The sequence below is a fragment of the Cebus imitator genome, unplaced genomic scaffold, assembly GCF_001604975.1.
Source record: "Cebus imitator isolate Cc_AM_T3 unplaced genomic scaffold, Cebus_imitator-1.0 Scaffold292, whole genome shotgun sequence".
NCBI classification, from domain to species: domain Eukaryota; kingdom Metazoa; phylum Chordata; class Mammalia; order Primates; family Cebidae; genus Cebus; species Cebus imitator.
Window position 1 is genome coordinate 1005936 of NW_016107607.1, and position 27033 is coordinate 1032968.

Sequence of the window (27033 nt, forward strand, 5' to 3'; positions counted from 1 at the left end):
TGCATGTGGATATCCACTTTTCCCTACATAATTTACTGAAGAAACTCTCTCTTCCACAGTGTGTGTTCTTTATGCCTTCATGAAAAATTGGTTCATTGTAGATATATCAATTTATTTCTGGGCACTCTATACTGTTCCATTGGTCTAGTGTCTATTTTTCTACCAGTACCATGCATTTTTGCTTATAACTTTGTAGTATTACTTGAAGTCAGGTAATATGATTCCTCCAGATGTGTTCTTTTTGCTCAGGATAGCTTTGGTTCCATGTAAGTTTTAGGAATCATTTTTATATTTCTGTAAAGAATATTATGTTATTTTGATAGGGATTGCATTGGATCTGTATATTGCCTTGGGTAGTAGGGACATGTTAATGATATTGAGTTTTCCACTGGTCTAAGCAAATGTTTCTGGAGTAAGACCGCAAAAGCACAGGCAAGCAGAGCAAACATGAGCAAATGGGATCACATCAAGATGAAAACCTGCACAGCAAAGGAAACAATCAACAAAATGAAAAGAAAACCCACAGGATGGGAGAAAATGTTTGTGAACTACTGATCTGACAAAAAATTAATAACTAGAATTTATAAAGAGCTCAAACAATTCAGTAGCTGAAAAACTGCACAAAATCCCATTAAGAAATGAAGACCTAAATAGACATTTCTCAAAAGAAGAAATATAAATGACAAACAGGTATATAAAAAATGCTCAACATCATCAAGAACTGCAAGTAAAAACCACTATGAGATGCCATCTCCTCCCAGTTTGAGTGGCTATTATCATAAAGCCAAAAATAACAAAAAACAAATGCTGGAGAGGGTTAAGAGAAAAAAAAACACTTGTACAATGTTAGAGGGAATCCACATTAGTACAACCTTTGTGGAAAACGGTATGGAGATTGATCAGAGAACTAAAACTAGAACTGTACCATATGATCCAGCAATCTTACTGCTCCTTGGTTTTAACATCTACTACTGTACCCTAAAGAAAGGAAATCAGTATAATGAAGATATACCTGTGTTCCATGTTTATTGAAACACTATACACAATAGCCAAGATTTCAAATCCGCCTAAGTGCCCATCAGCAGATTAACGGGTAAAAAAAAATGTGGTACATATACACAGTGGAATGCTATTCAGCCATACAATAATGAGATCTTGACATTTGCAACAATATGAATCAAACTAAACAGCATTATGTAAACTAAAATAAGCCAGGGTCAGAAAAACAAATACCACACATTCTCACTTACATGAAGGATATAAAAAAATGGAATTCATAAAAATAGGAGCATAGAATGGTGGTTATCAGAGGCTGGAAAGGGTAGAGGATAAGGGGGATAAAGTAGGGATGGTTAATTAGTACAAAAATACAGTTTGATAGAATAAATAGGATCTAATATTCGGTAGTACAATAAGGTAACCATAATTAACAATAATTTATTGTATATTTTAAAATAACTAAAAAATCAAAACTGGAATGCTTCTAGCATTAAGGGATATAAAATGCTTGAGATGATGGATACTTCAATTACCCTGATTTGATCATTATACATTGTATACCTATATCAAAATACCACATGTACACTAGAAATATGCATAAATGTCATGAGGCTATAATCATTAAAAATAAAAATAATTTCAAAGACAAAAGATGAAAAATATAACCATAAAACTATGTTAATGGATATGCGATATATAAAGATGTAACTTGTGACATCAATAAAACAAAGTGGGAGTAGACAGATATTTTAAAAAGTAGAGTTTTTGTATGTTAGTAGAGTTGTTATCAGCTTTCAATAGATTGCTATAACTATGAGATCAATATGTAAGCCCCATGGTAACCACATAAAAAAATACACAGAAGAAAATGATAAAAGAAACAAAGTATGCCAATACAAAAATATTATCAAAACACAAAGGAAGGCAGAAAAAGAAAAAAAAGGAGAACAAAATTGTGACATGACAGAGAAAATACAGCTAACACACTGGCAATAGTAACTCCTGCTGTATCAGTGATTACTGAAAATATAAAAGACTAAGTTATCAATTGAAAGAAGTAGAGTGGCTGAATTAAAAAAACAAAAAAAACAACAAGATGCAACTATATGCTGTCCACAAGAGAATCACCTTAGGTGTCAAAACAGACCTAAGGTGAAAGTGAAAGGATGGGAAAAGATATTCCATAAAAATGGTAACAAAAGAAATCAAGGGTGTCCCCATTTATATCAGACAAAATAGACTTAAAAATTACCACAAGAGATAAAGGACATTGTATAATGATAATGGTAAAGTGCTTACTCACCAGGCAAATATAACATATATATATATACCTAAATATATATATACCTATATATATACCTATATATATACCTATATATATATACACACATACATATATATATATATATACACACACACATATATATATATATATATATATACCTAAAAGAAGACCACTCAAATATTTGAATAAAACATTGGCAGAATTGAAGGAAGAAATGAAGAGTGACACAGCAATAGGAGACTTTAATACATCACTTTAAAAAATGAATAGAAAACTGCATCAAAGATCAATAAGGAAACAAAAGACTTGAACAACTCTATAGACTAATGGTACCTAATAGACATATACAGAACTCTTTCCAGCAGGAGCAGAATATACATTCTTCTCAAGTGCACAGAGAACATTCTCTAGAAAAGATTAGGTTACAAATGAAGTCTTAACAAATTTTAAAAGATTGAAATCCTACCAAGTGTCTTTTCTGACCACAACAGAATTAAACTAGAAATCAACAGTCATTGAATAATTGGAACCTCACAAATATGTGGAAATTAAATAACATACTATTATATAACCAATGAGTCAAAGAAGAAATTACAAGAGAAATAAGAAAATATCTTGAGACACACAAAACCAAAAACATAACATACTAAAACTTATGGGATATGGGGAGGAGACAGAAAAACATGGTTTAAAAAAATTTTTTTTATTATCTGGCAGAATCTTTTTAAATATAAAACAGATAAAATACATCCCAACCCTGCAATCTGCCAGCATGCCTTGTTTCTACAAGATGCATGCTAGATAGACCATGGGACTACATACCAAAGGGTCTTTAAGAGGATTTGGTTGGGAGAAACAGAAAAAGCAGATCTCAGGGAAGCCTGGACTAGCCCAAAAGCTGAGCTACATCCCTGAACACTAAAGCAGTCCTTGTCTTTTCATATCCTCGTATGTCTTCTTATTCACAACATTCCCACTTGAGTCTTCATATTCTTCCTCAGTGTCAGGCTGCCATCATTCTGAAGCCTTCTGCAATTTCAGTTTGGGCCACAAGGAGACAGCATCTTCAATCTGTGTCACATTAGCAAAGTGAGCAGTGTTTGGGTTTCCCAAACACCTCATGCTATGAGCATGACGCCATTCAGTAAAGTGTCGCTGGAAGGCTTTGGGCCCTCAGTAGGTGTAGTTTCAACAAATCTCACAGTTGTTGATATTTAGGCCATGAAGCCAAATATAGCCAGTAGGGAATGGGTTTGCCATCCCAGCCAAGTGGCAGGTTTTGGGGGTTGTAAATGTTCTTGTTCTCTTCATCTTCACTCTCACTCTCACTAATCTGCTCTTTTTCCTCCTCTTCTCGCTCTTCTGCTGTCCTTGCTTGCTTGCATTGTACATTTTCATGAGTGACATGTCACTGTTCCCCCAGAATCTCTACATATTCATAGATTTGGGCTTCTAGAAAAGCAATGTCTTTGTTTCTCTCAGTTTCTTGCTTGGTGCCTTTTGACTTGGGATATTTGGCAAAGAGTTATCAAGTGACTCTAGGGACTTTCCTTTGGTGCTGAATAGTCTCTGGGCTCGCTCTTCTAGAGTCCCGCCACATTTAAAGCCTAAAGCTAAGAGAGCAGATTTCAATCTGTCCAAACCGAGAGAGGCCAACTCCTCCCAGGAGGAGAATGTGGAGAGGTCAAGATGGGCTCCAGCATGGGTCAGAGCACTGCTTGTCTCTTTCGGCCAACAAGGAAAGGTCCTGTTCTCCCATTTCTTCTCAAACTCAGCCTGAATCTTCCCAAAAAGTTCATTCTGATCTTGGAGAGGCTTCACTCTATCTGTGTAATCCTGAAGGTGCTCAAGCAGCATCTCTAGGTATCTACAGAGGAACACGCTCTTATATTCTACATTCTTCCTTTCTTTAGGAATGTCAGACAATTGGTCAAAGATGGAAAGCTTCTCAGATGCCTTCAGGTTAATGTACTTGAGGTAACAGTCATGGAGATCAAAGTAATGACCATATCCCTCTTCATCTGTGAACTCCACCAAGTTTTGTGCCTCTTCACTTGGATTCTCTCAAGTCTTCAGGAGCTCCTCAAATTCCACTGACATCGGCACACAGATCTCATTTGGGTGCTTCCAGTGGAGTTCCTTTATTTATTTGAGTCTATTATAGAATTCAGCAAACTCATTGGGTCCTGCAATGGCATTCAGCTCCTCCTTTCATAATCCACCTTTATCATCATACAAATCCCTCAGGTTCCCACTGACCTCCATATACCTATCTTGTATGGCCCGAATGAGGTGATCAGAATTGATCTGGTCCCAGAGCATGGACTTCCTAGTGAGCATCTCTTTGGCCATGACTCCATAAGCCATTCCTTCTCCTCATGATAGTGCTGCTGCTGCTCCAGTATTGTCTCCAACTTCTCTTCGCCGTGGCCTCTCAGTCAGAAAAACATGTTTTAACAGAAACCACCAGTAATCTTACTCCCCATAGGAACACCAAATAGAACAACTATCTACACAAGAAAGCGCCTTCAAAAGAACCAAAAATCAGACAAGTAATTACAATACTTGCTTTTACCATCACATCAAATAAAGAGACACTAAACAAGGTAGGAAAGATAGTTTGAATTGCCTGTACCACCCCTTCCTCATCCCCCAGCAGCAGCCAGATGGTGCAGAGAGAAAATCTGTGTAACTGAGGAAAGAAAAGCATAGGGATTGTGGAACTTTGCTTTGGAAATCAGTGCTGCCCTGTCATAGTAGAAAGCAACACTATGCAGAATTCAACCGGCACCTAAAGGGGGAACATTTAAACCTGCCCTAGGCAGAGAGGAATTGTCCATTACAGCAGCAAGAACCTGGGTCTGGCTAGTCCTACCACCACAGGCTAAAGTGCCTTGGAATCCAAAAGTAACTCAAAAGGTAGTCTAGGCCACAAAGACTGCAATTCCTAGGGAGGTCCTGGTGCTGTGCTGGGCTTGGAGCTAGCAGACTTGGTGTGTATGCGACCTAGTGAGGTACCAGTGGGAGTGGCCAAGGGAGTGCTTGCATCACTCCTACCCCAGACCCAGGCAGCCCAGCTCACAGCTCCAGGACAGACTCCTTCTTTCTGTTTGAGGAGGGGAGAAAGAAGAGTAAAGAGGACTTTGTCAGCTGAGCATGGTGGCTCACGCCTGTAATCTTAGCACTTTGGGAGGATAAGGTGAGTGGATCACTTGAGGTCAGGAGTTCGAGACCAACCTGGCCAACATGATGAAAATTCGTCTCTACTAAAAATACAAAAATTAGCTGGGTGTGGTGGCACATGCCTGTAGTCCCAGCTATTCGGGAGGCAGAAGTAGAATCACTTGAACCCGAGATGTGGAGATTGCAGTGAGCTGAGATCAAGTCATTGTACTCCAGTCTGGGCAGCAGAGTGAGACTCCATCTCAAAAAAAAAGGTGACTTTGTCTTGCAACTTGGATACCAACTCAGCCACAGTAGAACAGAGCATCTCACACAGTCTTGATGCTTTAGCTCCCAGACAACGTTTCCAGACATGGGAATCCACTGCCTTGACGAAAAGGACCCAGTCCTGGCAGAATTCATCACGTGCTGACTAAAGAATGTTTGGACACTAAATAAACATCAAGAAAATCATCAAGATAACTGACTAGAAGCAGCTAGTGTGTTCCATTCTCACAGAGAGAAGAAAAAGTGGTGAATAAATACTACATCTTCAACTGAAACATCCAAGTGGACACAATGGGATTCATCAAAAATAAACTTGGCCCATGGAGAACAAGGAGGAGCAAGACAGGACAACCCTCACCTGGGAGTGGCAGGGAAACAGTGAGTGAGTGAGAGCCCTTCGGGATCCATACTTTTTCTATGGATCTTTGCAACACTGGGCTCAGGAGATCCTCTTGTGAGCTCACCCCGCTGGGGCTTTCAGACTGATGTGGAGAGCTACATGGAGTCAGAGAAGAGCCACCAGTCAAGCACACACAGAGTCCCAGGAGCCTTGGATCCTTTGGCATCCCAGCATTAGTGGCTGCAGCTCTGGCAAAGAGGGTGGTTAGGCTCCCTCACATGTCCCCAGGAAAGGAACCAAATCCAGGAGGCTGAGCATTGACAGTCTGTAGGCCTTGCTTCCACTGCATCTCACAAGAGAAGACCTACTGTCCTGGGACTCCAGCCATCCCCTGCCGGGACCCTTGGTCCTATAGCAGCCCTGCACTTCCCTGGGATGTGTCTTAGAAGGAGGGATGGGTCACCATCTTTGCTGTCTCTCAGCCCTTGCTATTGTTTCCTTAAAGCTCTGAAAAGTATGTGGTGACTAGGGACTGGTGCAGAGCCCCAGCACAGTGCAGCCACCCCACAGAAAAGCTGCCAGACTAATTTTTAAATCAGCCCCCATTTCCATTTTTCCTCACTGAGTGATGCCTCCTGACTCCAGCACAAGGACCCTTCCCCAACCTCAGAGGCAGCACTGCATTTATCTGAGGAAATCCCAGAGTCAACCCACAACCCCTCCTCCATTGCAGCTGCAGTGATACTGCCCTAACTGTCCACAGAATAGGGAAGGAGCAAAGAACCTTGTCGCTATGCTGGCACCTCCAGGACATGGCAGCCACCATATGGAAAGGAGTCCATTCTCTCCTCCCTGTGAGTTCCCAACCCCCACTCTTCACCAGGCAGGGCCCCCAGCTCAGGACTTCAGATCAGCCGCCTCACCAATGGCTAAGCACACCCACTGGTAGTATCTCTGAGTTTCCCTGGGGATGCGCTTCCAGAGGGAACCAACAGCCCTTCTGCCACTGCCACAGCAGTGGTTATACCCCTGCTACCCTGGTCTGGGGAAGAAACAAAGATTCTGAGGGCTTCACCTAGGCTTTTAGCACACCACAGCCACCATACAGAGGTGAGTTAAGTCTCTCTTCACTGTGAGCCTTGGAACCCCCACTCACCAACAACGGGGGTCCCTGGCTCAGGCCATCAGTGCAGCTGTCTCACCCACTGGCTGAACATTCCCAGTAGCATGGGCTCCATGTCTCTCAAAGGCGAAGCTCCCAGAGGCAACCAAAAACCCCTCTGCCACTGCCGCTGCCACTGCAGTGGTACTACCCTTGCTGCTCTCAGACTGGAGAACGAGCAAAAACCATGAGTGCTTTATCCACATGTCCTGCAAGCTGCAATCATCCTAAGGAGAGTAGACAAGTCTGTCTCCCCAGTGTCCCACTCACCCTGCATCCCAATTGTCACCAGGCAGGACCCCTCCGTCTTGGGCCCAGAGCAAAGCTGCCTCATCCTGATTAATAACAGCTCTGCATATCTCCAGGGTGTAACCCCAAGTGAAAGACTCTCTGCCACTGCCACTGCTAAGGTCTCCTCCTCTACTGCCTCCAAACTGGGAAGGAATATAAAACCTGAGATTGCCCGGGAGTGCCAACCCAAGATCTGCAACCAGCACTGGAGTGAAAGAGGAGTCAACACTTTCAGAGCACTCAGAGGTAGCACAGCAGCAGCTGTGAGGAAATACAGAGGAGCCACAGGACTGAGCAAGAGCCTACCTACTGGACGTTACCCTTAAGTGCCACCTACTGGATCACAGCCCAAAACTTCAACACCAAAAATATTTTGCTAATATGCCCCTCCTCTGAAAAACCTAGGACAAGAATTCAGCTACATATAAAGACCCTGCACAAAGCCTTAGTCTTGTGAAAACATTCAGAAAATAAGTCTACTGTCTGCACTCAATTTACACTGCAGTTAAAGGAACACCCATCCACAGATAAAAAAAAAGAACCATTGCAAGAATGCTGCCAACTAAAAAACCTAGAGTATCTTATTTCACTGAAATGAATGCAGCAGTTCCCCAGCAAGGGTTCTTAACCAGGCTAAAATCGGTGAAATGACAGACATAGAATACAGAATGTGAATATGAATGATGATCATAGAGATTCAGGAGAACATCACATCCAATCCAAGGAATCTAAGAACCACAATTAAATGATACCAGAGTTGATAGATGAAATCGCCAAAATAAAAAAGGACCAAACTAACCTGATAGTGCTGAAAAACACACTACAAGAATTTCATAAAGAAACCACAAGTGTTAATACCAGACCAAACTGAGAAAAGAATATCAGAGCTCAAAGACTGCCTTTATGAAATAAAAGTCAGACAAAAACCAAGAAAAAAAGAACAAACAAAACTTAAGTACATAGACCACTGACACTATAAAGCAACCACACAAACAAGTCTGCATAATAACCATCTAATAACATAATGGCAGGATCAAGTCCACAAATATCAATATTAATCTGGAATGTAAATGGGCTAATTGCCCCAACTACAAGGCACAGAGTGACGAGCTGGATAAAGAAGCAAGGCTCAATGGCATGCCATTTTCATGAGACCCATCCATCTCACATGCAATTAAATCTATAGGCTCAAAATAAATGGATGGAGAAAAATCTACCAAGCAAATAGAAAACAAAAAAAAAGTAGGGGTTGCAATTCTAATTTCAGACGAAACATATTTTCAAACAACAAAAATCAGAAAAGACAAAGAAGGGAATTACACAGTCGTAAATAAATTGATTCAACAAGAAGATCTAGCTATCCTAAATACATGTGCACCCAACACAGGGATACCTAAGTTCATTAAAGGAAGTTCAGAGACCTATGAAGACATTTAGAGTTTCACACAACAATAGTAGGAGACTTCAACATGCCACTGACAATATTAAGACAGATCACCAGTGCAGAAAATTAAACAAATATATTCAGGACCTGAACCTCAACTCAATATTTTACCAAATAGACATCATAGATATCTACAGAACTCTCTACACAAAACAATAGAATATGCATTTTTCTCATGTGCACATGGCACATACTCTGAAATCAGCCACACAATTGGATGTAAAATAATCATTAGAAAATGCAAACAAAAAATGTGAAATCATACCAACCATGCTCTTGGATCACAGCATAAAAAGAATAGAAATTAATACTAAGAAAATCACTCAAAACCATGAAATTACATGGAAATCAAATAACTTGCTTCTGAATGACTTTTGAGTAAATAATAAAATTAAGTCAGAAATCAAGTAATTATTTGAAAGTAAAGAGAACAAAATATAACATTCCAGAATTTCATGGACAGAGTTTAGTCAGTGTTAAGAGGGAAATTTACAGTACTAAACCCACATGCAAAATTCAGAAAGATCTCAAATTTATAACCCAACATTACAACTAGAAGAACTACAGAAGCAAGAACAAGCCAACTCCAAATCTAGTAGAAGACAAGAAACAACCAAAATCAGAGCTAAACAGAAGGAACTTGAGATAAGAAAAACCATGCAAAAGATAAACAACTCCAGGACTTTTCTGTTTGAATAAAATTAACAATATAGACCACTAGCTAGCCTAATAAAGAAGAAAAGAAAGACAATCCAAATAAACACAATCAGAAATGACAAAAAAGACATCACCAATGACCCCACAGAAATACAAAACACCATCAGAGACTACTATGAACACTGCTATGCACACAAACTAGAAAATCTAGGAGAAATGGATGAATTACTAAACACATACAACTCCCATAACTGAAACAGAAATAAATTGAATCCCTGAATGGAGCAATAACGAGTTGCAAAATTGAATCAATAATAAAATGCATACCAACCCAAAAAAGTACCGTACCAAGTACATTCACAGCTGAATTCTACCAAATGAACAAAGAAAAGCTGGTATCTTTCCTACTGAAACTATTCCAAAAAATTGAGAAGGAGGGAATTCTTCCCAACTCATTCTATGAGGCCAGCATTATCCCAATACCAAAGCCTAACAAAGACACAACAAAGAAAGAAAATTTCAGGCCAATATCCTTGATGGACATTGAAGTAAAAATTCTCAGCAAAATACTAGCAAACCAAATCCAGAAGCACCTCTAAAAGCTAATTTTCCCTGATCAAGTAGGCTTATCCCTGGGATGCAGGTTTGGTTCAAGATATGCATATCAATAAATGTGATTTAGCACATAAACAGTCATAAAGACAAAAGCCATATGATTATCTCAACAGATGCAGAAAAGCCTTTTGATAAAATTCAACATTGCTTCATGCTAAGAACCCTCAATAAACGAGGCATTGAAGGAACATACCTCAAAATAATAAGAGCTGCCTATGACAAACCCAGAGCCAACATCGTATTGAATGAGCAAAAGCTGGAAGCAATCCAGTTGAAAACTGGTACAAAATAAGGATATCCTCTTTCACCACTCCTATTCAACATACTATGGGAAGTTCTGACCAATCAGAGCAATTAGGAAACAAAAAGCATCCAAATGGGAAAAGAGGAAGTCAAACTACCCCTGTTTGTAGATGACATGATTCTATATCTAGAAAACCCCATCATCTCTTCCTAAAAGCTCCTTGAACTGATAAACAACTTGAGTAAAATTTTAGGGCGAAAATCAATGTATAAAAAATTTTCATTCCTATGTACCAACAACATCCAAGATGAGACCAAAGGAGGAACGCAATCCCATTTATAACTGCCACAAAAAGTATAAAATACCCAGGATTACAGCTAACCAGGGAGGTGAGAGGTATCTACAGCGAGAATTACAAAACACTGCTCAAAGAAATCAGAGATGACACAACCAGCGGAAGAATATTCTAGGCTCATGAATAAGAAGAATCAATATTGTTAAAATGGCCATAATGCCCAAAGCAATTTACAAATTAATGTTATTCCTGTCAAACCACCAATGACATTCTTCACAGACTTGAAAAACTATTCTAAAACTCATATGAAAGAAACAAACAAAAAAGCCCAAATAGCCAAGGCAATCCTAAGTGAAAGAATAGCACTGTAGGCATCACATTATCTGTCTTTAAACTATACTACAGAGGTAGAGTAACCAAAACTGCATGATACTGGTACAGAAACAGAACACATAGAATAATGGAACAGAATAGAGAAATAAAGCCATACACCTACAGCCATCTGATCTTTGACAAAGCTGACAAAAACAAGCAATGGGAAAAGAAGCCCTCTCTAATAAATGGTGCTGGGATAACTGAGATATGCTGAAACTGAAATGGGATCCCTTTCTTACACCATATACAAAGAACAACTCAGGATGGATTTAGGACTTAAATGTAAAATCCCAAACTATAAAAACCCTGGAAAATAACCTAGGCAATACTATTCAGGACATCGGCATGGGAAAAGATTTCATGAAGATGACACCAAAAGCAATTGCAACAAAAGCAAAAATTGACAAATGGGATCTAATTAAACTAAAGAGCATCTGCATAGCAAAATAAACTATCAACAGAATAAACAAACAACCTATAGAATGGGAGAAAATATTTGCACACTGCATCCAACAAAAAAATTTCTAATATCTAGAATCTACAAGGAACTTAAACAAATTTACAAGAAAATAAAAACAACCCCATTAAAATATGGGTAAAGGACAGACAGTTTTCAAANATGAAAAAAATGTTCAACAACAATATTAGAGAAATGTAAATCAAAACTACAATAAGACACCATCTCACACCAGTCAGTATTGCTATTACTAAATGTCAAAGGATAACAAATACTGGAAGGTTGCAGACAAAAGGAACATTTATACACTGTTTGTGGGGGTGTAAATTAGTATAACCATTGTGGAAGGCAATAGGGTGACTCCTCAAAGAGCTAACAACAGAAATACCATTTGATCCAGCAATCCCATTATTGGGAATATATTCAAAGGAATATAATTCATTCTGTTATAAAGATGCATGCATGCGTATGTTCATTGCAGCACTATTCACAATAACAAAGACATGGAATTAACCTGCATGCCCATTAATGATAGACTGGATAAATAAATGTGGTAAACATATACCATGGAATACTATGCAGCCATATAAGAAAATGTGATCATGTCCTTTGTAGCAACTTTGATCGAGCTAGATGCCATTATTCTTAGCAAACTAACCCAGGAACAGAAAACCAAATACCACATGTTCTCACTTACAAGTGGGAGTTAAACAATACGAACACATGAACACAAAGAGGGAAACTACATACACTGGTGCCTCCTTCAGACTGTAGGGTGGTAAGAAGGAGAGGAAAAGAAAAAATACCTATTGAGTACTTCGCCTAGTACCTGGGAGACAAAATAATCTGTACTCCAAACTCCCATGACATAAATTTACCTATGTAACAAATCTGTACATGTACCCCTGAACCTAAAACAAAAATTAAGAAAAGTAACTGTAGCCAAGCAGTAATCACCGTGGACCTTGGGTTAGATCCAGTGCTGTGTTAGCTTCACACAGTACATTCCCAACTGCAGTGGCTGCAGGAAGAGACTCTTCCTGCATGAAGAAAGAAGGAAAATGAATGGGACATTGTCTTTCACAGTGAAATAGAGCACTAGATAGGCTCCTGGGGTTCCAGATTCTAGGCCTTAGCTCCTGGATAGCATCTCTGGACCCTCCCTGGGACAGAAGGAAGTCCATTGCCCTGAAAAGAAAGACCCAGGTCTGACAGCATTCAGTGTTGGTACCCATGAGAGTGCTTGTGGCACCCCCTGCAGCTCCAGGAAGCTCAGCACTGTGATAATCCATTTATTTGTGGAGAAAGGTGGAAAGAGAACAAGAGTATCTCCCTGTTAATTCAAGGAAATCTCTTGGGTCTTAGAGAAGACACTAAGGCATTACCTCTACAAGTCTGCAAGAGAAACAGCTTTAGTGACTTTGGGGAGCTCCCCAATACCCACACAGATGCAATACACATACAGATGCAGTGACCAAACACTTAGATCACAACACTCAATTATTTTTCAATACGTGAAAAGCCTTCCCAAGAAAGATGAGTACAACTAGCCCAAACTGTGAAGACTACAATAAATTCCTAACTCTTCAGTGCTCAGACATAAATAAATATCCACAAGCATCAAGACCATCCAGGAATACAAGATCTCATCAAGTGAACTACATCAACCACCAGGGACCAAGGGTGGAGTGATAGATATATGTACCTGTCAGTCAGATAATTCAAAATAGCTGTATTAAGGAAACAAAAAAATTAAAGATAACACAGAGAAGGAATTCAAAATCTAATCAGAAAATTTAACAAAGAGATAAAATAATTGTTAAAAATCAAACAGAAAGCAAAATGACGAACCTAACAGTTATTGGTCTTAAAGAGGAGATAGAGAAAGAGATAGGAGTAGAAAGATTATTCAAGGGATAATAACAGAGAAAATCCCAAATGTATAGAAAGATATCAATATTTAAGTACAAGAAGGTTATGGAACACCAAGCATATGTAAGTCAAAGAAGATTACCTCCAGACATTTAATAAGCAAACTCCCAAAAGTCACAGATAAAGAAAGGATTCTAAAAGCAGCAAGAGTAAAGAAACAAATAACATGCAACAAATCCTTATCAGTTAGTATTTGCCAGCCTCATAGTAACCTAAAACCAAAAAGCATACAATGATCACAGAAAAATTGAAAAACAGGAAACTAAACCACATCATCAGGGAAAATTATCTTCACAAAAATGAAGGAAAGAGAGTAAGAAAAAATAAAGAGAAGACCACAAAGTAAGAATATCTGGAGACTTTCACACCACACTTTCAGCATTGGATAAATATTTCAGATATAAAATCAACAAAGAGACATCAGGCTTAATTTGCACTATAGACCAAATGGACCTAAAACATATTTACAGAACACTTAATTCAATGGCTGCAGAATACATATTCTTGTCCTCAGCACATAGATCATTCTCAAAAACGGACCTTATGTTAGGTCACAAAACAAGTCTTAAAACATTCAAAATCTAAGATAATATCAAGCATCTTCTCTGACCACAATGGAATAAAACTACAGATAAATAACAAGAGGGATTTGGGAAACTATAGAAACACATGGAAATTAAGCAATATACTTCTGAGTAACCAGTGGGTCATAAAAAGTGAAGAAAGAAATTGAGAACATTCTTGAAACAAATGTTAATGAAAACAAAGCATACCAAACCCTATGGGACTCAGCAAAAGCAGTACTAAGAGGGAAGTTTATAGCTATAAGTGCCTATATCTAAAAAGATGGAAAACTTTAAATAAACAATCTAATGATGCATCTTAAAGAACTAGAAAGTCAAGAACAAACAATACCCAAAATTAATAGAATAGAAATAATCGAGATCAGAACAGAAATAAACAAAATTGAGATGAAGGAAACAATACAAAAGATTAGTGCAAAAGTTTTTGAAAACTTAAACAACATTGACAAATCTTTATCCAGACTAACACAGAAATACAAATGAAAAAAAATCAGAGATCAAAAAGGTGACATTTATAACTGATAATTCAGAAATTCAAAGGATCATTAGTGGGCTATTATAAGCAACTATATGCCAATAAATTAAAACACCTTGAAGAAATGGACAAATTCCTAGACATGTACAGTCGCCAAGATTGAACGTGGAAGAAATCCAAAAGCCTGAACAGATGAATAAAAAGTAATAAAAGCAAAATTGTAATAAAAAGTGTCCGAGTTAAAAAAAAAAAATGTCCAGGATCCAGTGGCTTCACTGTTGAATGCTACCAAACATGTAAACAAGAACTAACAACAATCCTACTCAAATTATTATGAAAAATAGAGGAGAAAAGAATACTTCCAAACACATTTATGAGGCCAGTATTACCCTACTACAGAAAAAAGATGAAGACACATCAAAAAAAGAAAACTACAAGCCAATATCTTTGATTAATATTTATGCAACCATCCTCATCAAAATACTATCAAACAGAGTTCAACAATACATTATAAAGATCATTCATCATGACCAAGTGGGATTTATCTCTGAGATGTAATGATGCATCAACCTACACAGATCAATCAATGTAATAAATCTTATCCACGGAATAAAGAAAGAAACCCCATATGATCATTTTATTGATGCTGAAAAGGGATTTGATAAAATTTAACATCCTTTCTTAATATAAACCCTCAAAGAACTGGGTACACAGAAGGGACATACCTTCCAACAAATTAAAGCCATATATGACAGCTAGTGTCATACTGAGTGGGAAAAAAACTAAAAGCTTTCCTTCTAAGATCTGGAACATGACAAGGATGTTGACTTTCACCACTGTTTTTCGACATAGTGCTGGAAGTCCTAGCTAGAACATTCAGACAAGAGAATGACATAAAAGGCACACAATTTGGAAAGGAAAAAATCAAATTATCCTTGTTTGCAGATGATATAATCTTATATTTTGAAAAACATAAAGACTCCACCAAAAAAACTATTACAATTAATAAAGAAATTCAGTAAAGTTGTAGGATACAAAACAAAAATCAATAGCATTTCTATATGCCAACAGCGAACAATCTGAAAAAGAAATCAGAAAAGTAATCTCACTTTTGAAGGCCACAAAAAATATTGCACACATAAATTAACCAACGAAGTTAATGATCTCTAAAATAAAAACTATAAAACACTGATGAAAGAAATTGATGATGACACCAAAAAATGGAAAGAATTTCCATGCTCATGGATTGAAAGAATCAATAGTGTTAAAATATCTATACTATTCAAATCATTTTATAGATTCAATGCAGTCCCTATCCAAATACAAATAATATTATTCACAGAAACAAAAAAAATCCTAAAATTTATATGGAACCACAAAAGACCCAGTATAGCCAAAGCTATTTTAAACAAATAGAACAAAACTAGAGGAATAATATTATCTGATTTCCAATTATACTAAGAGCTATGGTAACTGAAACAACAGGCAATGTCATAAAAGTAGACATGCAGACTAATGGAATAGAACAGAAAACTCAGAAACAAAATTTCACACCTACAGTGAACTCATTTCTGACGAAGGTGGCAAGAACACTGGGGAAAATATAATCACTTCAATATATGGTGCTGGGAAAACTGGATATCAATATGCAGAAGAATGAAAGTTGACCACTTTCTCTCACCATATACAAAACTCAAATCAAAATGGATTATAGACTTAAATCTAAGACCTCAAACTATGAATCTACTACAAGAAAACATCAGGGAAACTCATCAGGATATTGGTTTTGACACACATTTCTTGAGCAATACCTCACAAGCAGAGGCAGCCAAAGCAAAAATGTACAAATGGGATCACATGAAGTTAAAAGGCTTCTGCAAAGAAAGGGTACAATAAAAAAGTGAAAAGACAATCCACAGAATGGGAGAAAATATTTGCATGCTACCCATCTGACAAGGGATTAATAAGGAGCTAAAACAGCTCTGTAGGACCAAATCTAATAATCAGATCTGAAAATGGGCAAAAGATTTGAAAAGACATTTCTCACAAGAAGATATACAAAATGGCAACATCATCGATCATCAGAGAAATGCAAATCAAAACTATTATGGGATATCATCTCACCCAAATTGGAAGGGTTTATATACAAAAGACAGGCAATAACAAATGCTGGTGAGACTGTGGAAAAAAGAAAACCCTCATACATTGTTGAGTGGAATATATACCAGTACAACTACTATGAAGAATGGTTTTGACATTTCTCAAAAAAACCTAAAATTTGAACTACTATATGGTACAGCAATCCTACTGCTCAGTATATACCCAAAAGAAAGAAACTAGTGTATTGAAGACATATCTGTACTTGCATGTTTGTTGCAGCACTGTTCACAATAACTAAGATTCGAAATCAACCTAAACATCCATCCATAGACATATGAATAAAGAAAATGTGGTACATACACAATAAAGTACTATTTACCCATAAAAATGAATGAGATCTTGGAATTTGCAACAATGTGGATGGAACTGGAGATCATTACATTAAGTGAAATAATCTAGGCACAGAAAGACAAACATCACGTGTTCTCATTTATTTGTGGGATCTAAAAATCAAAACAAAATAACTCGTGGACATAGAGAGTAGAATTATTATTACTAGAGGCTGGGATGCATAGTGGGGGACTGGGGGCAGGTCAGGATGATTAAGGGGAACAAAAAATAGAAAGAATTAATAAGACAGGCTATTTGATTGCAAAATAGAGTGACTGTAGTCAATTATAACTTAATTGTACATTTCAAAATAACTAAAAGAGTGTAATTGAATTGTTTGTAACAATAATAATAAATGCTTGAGGAGATGGATACACCACATCTTCATGATGTAATTATTTCATTTTGCTTGGCTGTATCTGAACATATCATATATCCCATAAATATACACACCTACTATATAACTACAAAAATTTAAAATGAAAATAAATGTATAAATAAGATGAATAAATAAAAGTATACAAATGAAAATAGAAAACACGTATATGAGAAGTTGCCCAACATCACTGATCATGAAAGAAATACAAATCAAAACTATAGTGAGATATCACCTCAACCCAATTAAAATGTTTTTTTTTTGTTTGTTTGTTTTTATTGCATTTTAGGTTTTGGGGTACATGTGAAGAACATGCAAGATTGTTGCATAGGTACACACATGGCAGTGTGATTTGCTGCCTTCTTCCCTATCACCTATATCTGGCATTTCTCCCCATGCTATCTCTCCCCAACTCCTCACCCCCTGCAGTCCCTCCCCTATTTTCCCCCAACAGACCCCAGTGTGTAGTGCTCCCCTCCCTGTGTCCATGTGTTCTCATTGTTCAACACTCGCCTATGAGTGAGAACATGCGGTGTTTGATTTTCTGTTCTTGTGTCAGTTTGCTGAGAATGATGGTTTCCAGATTCATCCATGTCCCTACAAAGGACACAAACTCATCACTTTTCATGGCTGCATAATATTCCATGGTGTATATGTGCCACATTATCCCTATCCAATCTATCATCGATGGGCATTTGGGTTGGTTCCAGGTCTTTGCTATTGTAAACAGTGCTGCAATGAACATTCGTGTGCATGTGTCCTTATAGTAGAATGATTTATAATCCTTTGGATATATACCCAGAAATGGGATTGCTGTTAAACAACAAATGCTGCTGAGGAAATGAAGAAAAGGGAATCCTTGCACAGTGTAGGAATGCAAATTAGCACAGCCACTTGGAGAACATTTTTGAGGTTTCACAATAAACTAAATATAGAACTGTTATATGATCCAGGAATCCCACTGCTAGGTATATACTCAAAAGAAAGGAAATCAGTATATTGAGGAGGTATCTGTTCTCCCTTGTTTATGACAGCACTGTTCACAGTAGCCAAAGTTGAAAAGCAACCTAAATGCCCATCAACAGAATGAAAAAACAAAGAAAATGTGAAACATATACACAATGGAGTGCGATTCAGCTAGTAAAACTAAAATGCGTCATAAAAATGAAATGCTATCATTTACAGCAACATGAGTGGAATTGGAGAACATTATGTTAATTGAAATAAGCCAAGCACAGACAGACAAACTTTGCATGTTCTTACTCATTTGTAGGGGCTTCCAATGAAAACAATTGAATGTATAGATATACAGAGCAGAATGATCATTCCTAGAGGTTGAGAAGGGTAGTGGGATAGGAAGAAGTGGAGATGATTAATGGGTACAAAAATATTGTTACACAGAATAAATAAGATGTAGTATTTGATAGCACAACACGGTGATTATAGCCATCAATAATTTATTGTACATTTCAATATAACTAAAAGGGTGTATTTAGAATGTTTGTAACAAAAAGAAATGGTAAATGCTTAAGAGGATGCATACCCTATTTATCCTGATATAATTATTATGCATTGTATTCCTGTATCAATATATCTTATGTACTCCATACATACAGCTATTATGTGCACATAAAAATTTAAAATTAAAAAGCAAAAATATATATGGGATGCAACAAAGCAGTAATAAGAGGGAAAATATTATGCTTTAGATTTAGTACATTTCATTTGCATACCACTTCCTGGGAAAATATAGTATATTTTTTAAGAGTGCCTGGATTAAAGATTCTCTTATTGACAAAAGACAGTGAGTAGTATATTACAGAGTGCAACAATTCCATAATGTTCTCACCCTAGTCAATGTAATAAAGAAGGATTTCACAAAACTATCATTATCTATGTTTCATCAGAGCTCCAAAGTGTCCACATAGTTCTAGACTTTATTCTGAAAAGCTCACTATATAGTAACAAGTGCCAAGAAAATTAGGGCCTCTTGTCTTAGGAATACACTTGCAGCATCCCTATGCTAAAAAATTGGTCTGAGTTTTGTTTCCCACAATCAGTTACTATGCAACACATAAACTTGGAATTTAGGAATAATTCTGAAGCAACCAAGCTGAGCATTTCTGCATAAAATTAATTAATTAAAATCTTTATGGATTTTTTTAGTAAAAAACAAATTTGGAGGTTTTGTAATACAATACAAATACAAAAATACAATAGTATTTTTGGCATGGTAATAAAAAAGATTTTATTTTCCTTTCAGCATTATTAAACTTTTTTTGCTTTTTTAATCTTTAAGTTTACATTATAGTTAAACCATGTTCAACAGATTAGAGTGCCAGAATCAACAAGCAATGCACAGAAAGGGCATAGTAATGAGGGATAGTGTAATGCCTGCTGTATATTTGTCATTTATGGCCCGTGCCTTACCTCATGCCTGAATTCCTGCAGTAGTTTCCATGCTAGTGCCATTCTCCAACTAATTTATATTTTAAATTAGCCTTCTTCCAACACTACATTTATTATATCCCTTGGATGTTGACTACCACAACATCCAAAATTTCAACCAAATTATTCAACATATTTTGGAAGGTTACTAGAATTTGAGCCCATCCTATATATCTAATCTTATGTTATCACTCCTTCAATTCACCCTTTTAACACTTGGCAATGTGATCATGTCACCAGTCCCTCTAACATACTATATTCCTTATTCCTGAATACATTGGCTTATACTATACCCTCCGACTTGAAATACACCCATCCTCTATACTCAGCTGAATGAAATTTTCTATTTTAATTTGATTCTTTATACTGCAATAAATTCAGCTAGTCTAAGGAATATCAATAAGGCAGTGAGGTAATTTATTGTAAGGAACTATGTGCACTAAAACTAAAATTTTAACTTTGAAGCCACCAGTAACTGAGGAAGCTCTGAAAATTGGTTATCCTCTGCTTATCTCTCATGGGCCATAATGCTCTTTCCACTTCTCATTTCCTACTTTACATTTCACTCTGTGCATTTACCCTTTTTAAAATTTCTTCTCTCTTCCAATCAGACTTTTCTGCTTCCTCAAATTTACTTCCCCCTCACATTTCCTACTTCCTTATAAGATAGCCTTAGAAATGCTTATTATAGCCTCTCTAACTATCCTTTATATCAAGATTTTCTCTGCTAACATTTCAATCTGTCAGTATTCTTAGGTGAAAATTTGGAGACCAGGAATCTGGTTGGCCCAGCTGATTTCCTTGTAACAGCCTATAGTATGGGTCACTGACCAGTCCTTGGATTGATTGTTCATGAGGCAGATGGGAAACCATGTAGCTGTAGGGTGAGAGGCATAGGAAACATGTAGAACAAAATATGGTGGCAGGGATTATGGATGAGCTAGGTTCTGCTCAAAGTATAAGAAGAAGACAGTGGGACAAAAATTTCTTTCTTTTACTACCTAGTTCAAGTCCCTCTTTCTTTGTGAAGTTACTCAAATTACTAGATGAGAGAGGTTAATCTCCCTTCTGGGAATTTGAATATAATTGGCAGTCAATACCATTTATTAAGTTTTAGAATATATACTTACATATTGTTAAGTTTTAATCAAAGTCTAGTCTCAATAAGTTTGAATACACATTAAGTGCAAGAACCATGTCATAAGCTTTTGTTTTGTTTTGTAGGTATAATTATCCACAATACCTAACACAATACCTGGTACTCAGCAAATAGCCAACACATTTGTGGATATTAAAGGGGCGGAATTTAAAATGTGATTATATTTTAAGGCTAAGGAAAAGGAAAAGCATTTCATCTCAAAATAAATTATGTAAATCAAGATATTGAGCATATGGGAGCATAATTAAATAACTCTTCTATAGGCAGATTATTTGCTATTCATTTTTTTCTCCCCTGGGAAATTATAGGAGTCAGTTCAAAGAAACCTGAAAAATTCCATTTGAGGAAATTTCCCCTGGGGCTAATTTATATCAGAATATGTGAAATGACTTGTGTTTTCATTTAAACATCCTAATTCCAAAGTTAGTGACAAGGTTATTCAGTGGCATTTTAAAAAACCATATAGTTTTTATATTAGAAGACTTCTTTCTACTATAGAATTCAGTACACTCAGTATAGAATTAGTATGTTACCTTATAAAGATAAGCATTACACTATTAATGTTATACTTCATTCCTAGTGAAAAATTTTTTTTTAAATTTATTCACAGCTGCAGTGTAATCCAGATTCCTAAAGTGAAACCATATGGAGTGTGTGTGTGTGTGTGTGTGTGTGTGTGTGTGTGTGTGTGTGATTGCAATCTATAGATTTAAAAGACCTAGAGTCTCAATGTAAGCGGTTGACTTTAACCTATATAACTTTGGAAAAGTCAATCTACCTATTTCTTGATTTTTCTGATTAAGGAAATGAAGAGGACAAAATCTGCTGAAATTTTTTCACTTATAGGAAAATTACTCAAAATTGTATATTTCCAGAACAAACCTCTCCTCTAAGCTTCAAGACCACATATTCAAATGTTCTCTCTCCTTTACTCCATGTTACAGTTCATCATTGAACCAACTTGAATGTCTCTCCAATACATCTGCTTCTTTCCAGTTCTACTACCACCTCCTTAGTCTAAGCTTTCATCTTCTTTTGCTCTAAAAATTAATAACTTATTAATTGGTTAAAATTGCATGCATTTTGCACTCCCTTCCATCTGTACTCGACAGTCAGAATGAAGTGTTTGAAAGAAAATCTGCTGATGTTTACCCCTTGCTTAAAAATCTTTAGTGTTTTCCTTTAATGCTTAGTGTTAAGGCACAATTTCTTAATATGCTCATTAAGACTTCTGATGGTTCTATCCATAAATACATCTACATTATTTGAATCGTGTCCCTCTAATTCTCTTTCCTAACTACACTAGCCTTTTCTCAGACACTCATATTCACCATATTTCCTCCAACGCAGGTGGTATCACACACTAGTATCTTCAAACCTTTTGTCTCGTTAATGTCTCATCAACCATCATATCTCAGCTCAAATGCTGCTTTTGAATCATTCAAACTGAGCTCTCATCAAAAGATTCCAAAGCACTATATACATCTTAGCATTCATTTTAGTTGTAAATTTACATTTATTTATGTGAGGCTTTGGTTGATAGCTGGTTACCTCAGTTTACCAAACTGAGACTATAAAAATTCTAGAAGATAACATCAGAAAAACCCTTCTAGACATTGGCTTAGGCAAAGACTTGATAACCAAGAACCCAAAAGCAAATGCAATTAAAACAAGGATAAATAGATGGGACTTAATTAAACTAAAATGTTTCTGCACAGCAAAATAAATAATCAGCAGAGTTAACAGACAATGCATACAGTGGAAGAATCTTCTCAATCCACACATCTGACAAAGGACTAATATCCAGAATCTACAAAGAACTCAAACAAATCAACAAGAAATAAATAAACAATTCCATCAAAAAGTAGGCTAAAGACATGAACAGACAATTCTCAAAAGGAGATATACAAATGGCCAACAAACATATGGAAAAATGTTCAACATCACTAATGATCAGGGAAATGCAAATCAAAACTACAGTACAATAACACCTCACACCTGCAAGAATGGTCATAATAAAAAAATAATAGACCTTGGTGGGATGCAATGAAAAGAAAACACTTTTACACTGTTGGTGGGAATGTAAACTAGTACAACCACTATGGAAAACTGTGGAGATTCCTTAAAGAACTAAAAGTCGATCTTCCACTTGTTCCAGCAATTCCACTACCAGGCATCTACCCAGAGGAAAAGAAGTCATTATATAAAAAAAGATACTTGCACATGCATGTGTTTCTTTTTCTTTTGTTCTTTTGTTTTTGAGACTGAGTCTCACTCTCTGTCACCCAGGTTGGAGTGCAGTGGCACAAACTTGGTTCACTGCAACCTCCACCTCTTGTGTTCAAGTGATTCTCCTGCCTCAGCCTCCCAAGTAGCTGGGACTACAGGTATGCCTGGCAAATTTTTTATATATTTAGTAGAGATGAGGTTTCACAAGCACACACATGCTTATAGCAGCACAATTTGTAACTGCAAAAATATGTATGTGTTATATATGTATGTATATATATGTGTCTGTGTATATATATGTGTGTGTATATATATATATATATATATATATATATATATATATATATCTCCACACCGTGGTATACTACTCAGCCATAAAAAAGGAACAAAATAAAGGTATTTGCAGCATCCTGGATGGAATTGAATACCATTATTCTAAGTGAACTAACTTAGAAATGTAAAACCAAACATTGCATGTTCTCACTCATATGTGGGAGCCAAGCTACGAGGATGTAAAGGCAAAAGAATGATACATTGGACTTTTAGGACTCAGGGAAAAGGGTGGGGGATGCCAAGAGATAAACGACTACACATTGAGTACAGTGTACACTACTTGGGAGATAGGTGCACCAAAAATCTCAGAAATCATTACTAAAGAATTTATTCATGTAACCAAACACCACCCATTCCCCCAGAAACCTATTGAAATTAAAAATAAAAATTGTTAAAAGATATATTTTCATAATAGTGATTGAAAGAAACATACAAACAAACAAAAAACTCAAAACAATTGAACTCATGGTCATAGAGAGTAGAAGGATGGTTACCAAAGGCTTGGAATGGTGCTGGGGGGCTGGGGGAGAAATGGGGGTGGTTAATGGGAACAAAAAGGTAAGAAAGAATGGGAAAGCCCTACTATTTGATAGCACAACAGGTGACTGTATTCAATAATAACTTATTTAAAAAGAACTAAGTTTAATTGGAGTGTTTGTAATACAAAGAATAAATACTTGATAGAATGGGTACCCCATTCTCCATGAGGTGCTTATTTCATATTGCATGCTTGCATTAAATCATGTCATGTACTCCATAAATATATACACCTATTATGTACCCACAAAAATTAAAAATTAAAATTGAATATAACATATTTAAATGTTACATGATTTTGGCTGAGTGATATTAATTTTGCTTTTTAGTTTTATTAATTTTAATATTTTAGAAGAAAAATAACTTTTAAAAAATATTTTTTCATTTAAATCTACATTTTACATAAACTATGTTAGATTTTGTAAACTTTTAGTACATATTTGTTTTTAATCCTTTGAACCAGAACTGCAAATACAACACAGATTATGTCAAAATCTTGATTATAACAACAAACATCATTTGCTTACATAATGCTACCCATTCTGATACTCATGAGATTCAAGGTTCAAACCAAAGAACACAAATATTATTGATATATGGTACATACTCCCTACATAATAGTCACCATATTTTCTCACTCTTTTCTTGAGCTTGGGTGCAGTTCCCTCACTTCTCCTGATTCTTATGCCAGTTTCCCACTCAACTCTAATGTGGAAATACAGAAACAGCAAGACCAGCAGGAAGAAGTAAAGTTAAACTACATCCATTTGTAATATTATAAAACAATAAACAATATGGTAACCCTATGACACTGTTCCCCCATGTGCTCCTGGGCTTCAATATTCTTGAGTTCTTCATATCGGTTCATCTTAACTATTCCATCAGTGTCTACAGTCAATTCAAATACTCAGAACTGCCATTTTTTAGCTATATTATACACATCCTATACTTGAATAGTTGTGTTTCAGAAATAAATTGGGGTAGATCTTTACATTTATCTCCATTAAATTTCATTTTCATAGTTTCAGCCCATCATTCTGGACTTTCATGATCTCTTGAGACTCTGAATTTGAGCTATTTCTTCACATATTTGATTATCATGTTGTTAATATCCTCACCCAAATTATTGATAAAAACTGCATTGGACAGCATCAAAAATAGAGTAATCTTAAATGAAATCTCTCACAAATCAAAACCACAATAAGAAAACACCTCACACAGGTCAAGCTGGCTACTATCAAAAAAAAAAAAAAAAAAAAAGGAGAACAAATGTTGGAGAGCATGTGAAGAAATTAGAACCCTCACATGTTGTTGCTGGAAATGCAAAATGGTGCAATACCTATGAAAATCAATGTTGAGGTCTCCCTCCCAAAATTAAAAGTACAATTACTATATGATCTGGCCATTCCATTTTGGAGTACTTATCCAAAAGAATTGAAACCAAGATCTTGCACTTTTCAAAAGAAGACACACATGAGGCCATCAAGCATATGAAATAAAGCTTGACATCACTGATCATTAGAGAAATGCAAATCAAAACCACCAAGAGATACCATCTAACACCAGTCAGAATGGATATTACTAAAAAGTCAAAAAATAACACCTGCTGGTGAGGTTGTAGAGAAAAAGGAACACTTTTACACTGTTGGAAGAAGTGTAAGATACTTCAGCAATTGTGGAAGACAGTGTGACGATTCCTCAAAAGCCTAGAGACAGAAATATTGTTTGACCCAGCAACCCTATTACTGAGTATATATACAAAGGAATATAAATCATTCTGCTATAAAGTCACATGAACACGTATGTTTATTGCAGCAGTATTCACGACAGCAACGTCACAGAATCAAACTAAATGCTCATCAATGATAGATTGGATAAAGAAAATGTGGTGCATATACACCGTGAAATACAATGCAGCCATAAAAAAAAGTGAGATCATGTTGCTTTCAGGGACATGGGTGGAGCTGGAAGCCATTATCCTTAGCAAACTAACACAGGAATAGAAAACCAAATACCACATGTTCTCACTTGTAAGTGGGAGCCAACTGATAAGAACATGTGGACTCATAGAGGGAAACAACACATACTGGGGTCTACCAGAGGGTGGAGGGTAGGAAATGAGAGAGGCTCAGGAAAAAATCACTAGTAGACAATACACTTAATACCTGGGTGATTAAATAATCTGTACAACAATCTCCCATGACACACATTAACCTATGTAAGAAACCTGCACATCCTACACATGCACCCCTGAACTTAAAAATTTTTGAGAAGAAATCATGTTGAAGAAATATCAGCAATCTCATGTTCACTGCAGCACTATTCACAACAGCCAAAATGTACAGACAACCCAAATGTTCATCAACAGATGAATAGATAAAGTAAAGGAAGGATATACAGATACTTCAAAGCTTTTCTGCCTTTAGAAAGAAGGAAATTATGCAATATGTGAAAACATAGATATATCTTGAGAACATTATACTAAATGAAATAAGCCAGTAGCAAAAAGAGATATACTGCATGATTCCACTTATATGTTTTATCTAAAATAGTCAAATTCATAAAATTAAAGAATGTAATGATCTCTGCCAGCAGCTAAAGAAGAGGCAACTGGGGAGTTACTAATCCACAAACATAAAGTGTCAGGTAAGCAAGATGAATAAGTTATAGAGATCTGCTGTTCAACATTGTACCTATAGTCAACAATACTGTATTGTACAGTTAAAAATGTCATAAAGTAGATCTTACATTGTCTTCTTATCATGATACATTTGTATAAAACAGGAAAATGAAATATTGAAAATAATTTTTATTTGCTTTAGAATATTTATATGAAATTTGAAACTTTATATTTTA

The 27033-nt window shown here is 36.3% G+C and overlaps 1 pseudogene; it reads right to left on the reverse strand.

Annotated features, from left to right (window-relative positions):
• Window positions 1-3141: 3141 nt before the first annotated feature.
• LOC108285160 overlaps window positions 3142-27033 on the reverse strand; it is a 128433-nt pseudogene continuing 104541 nt past the window's right edge.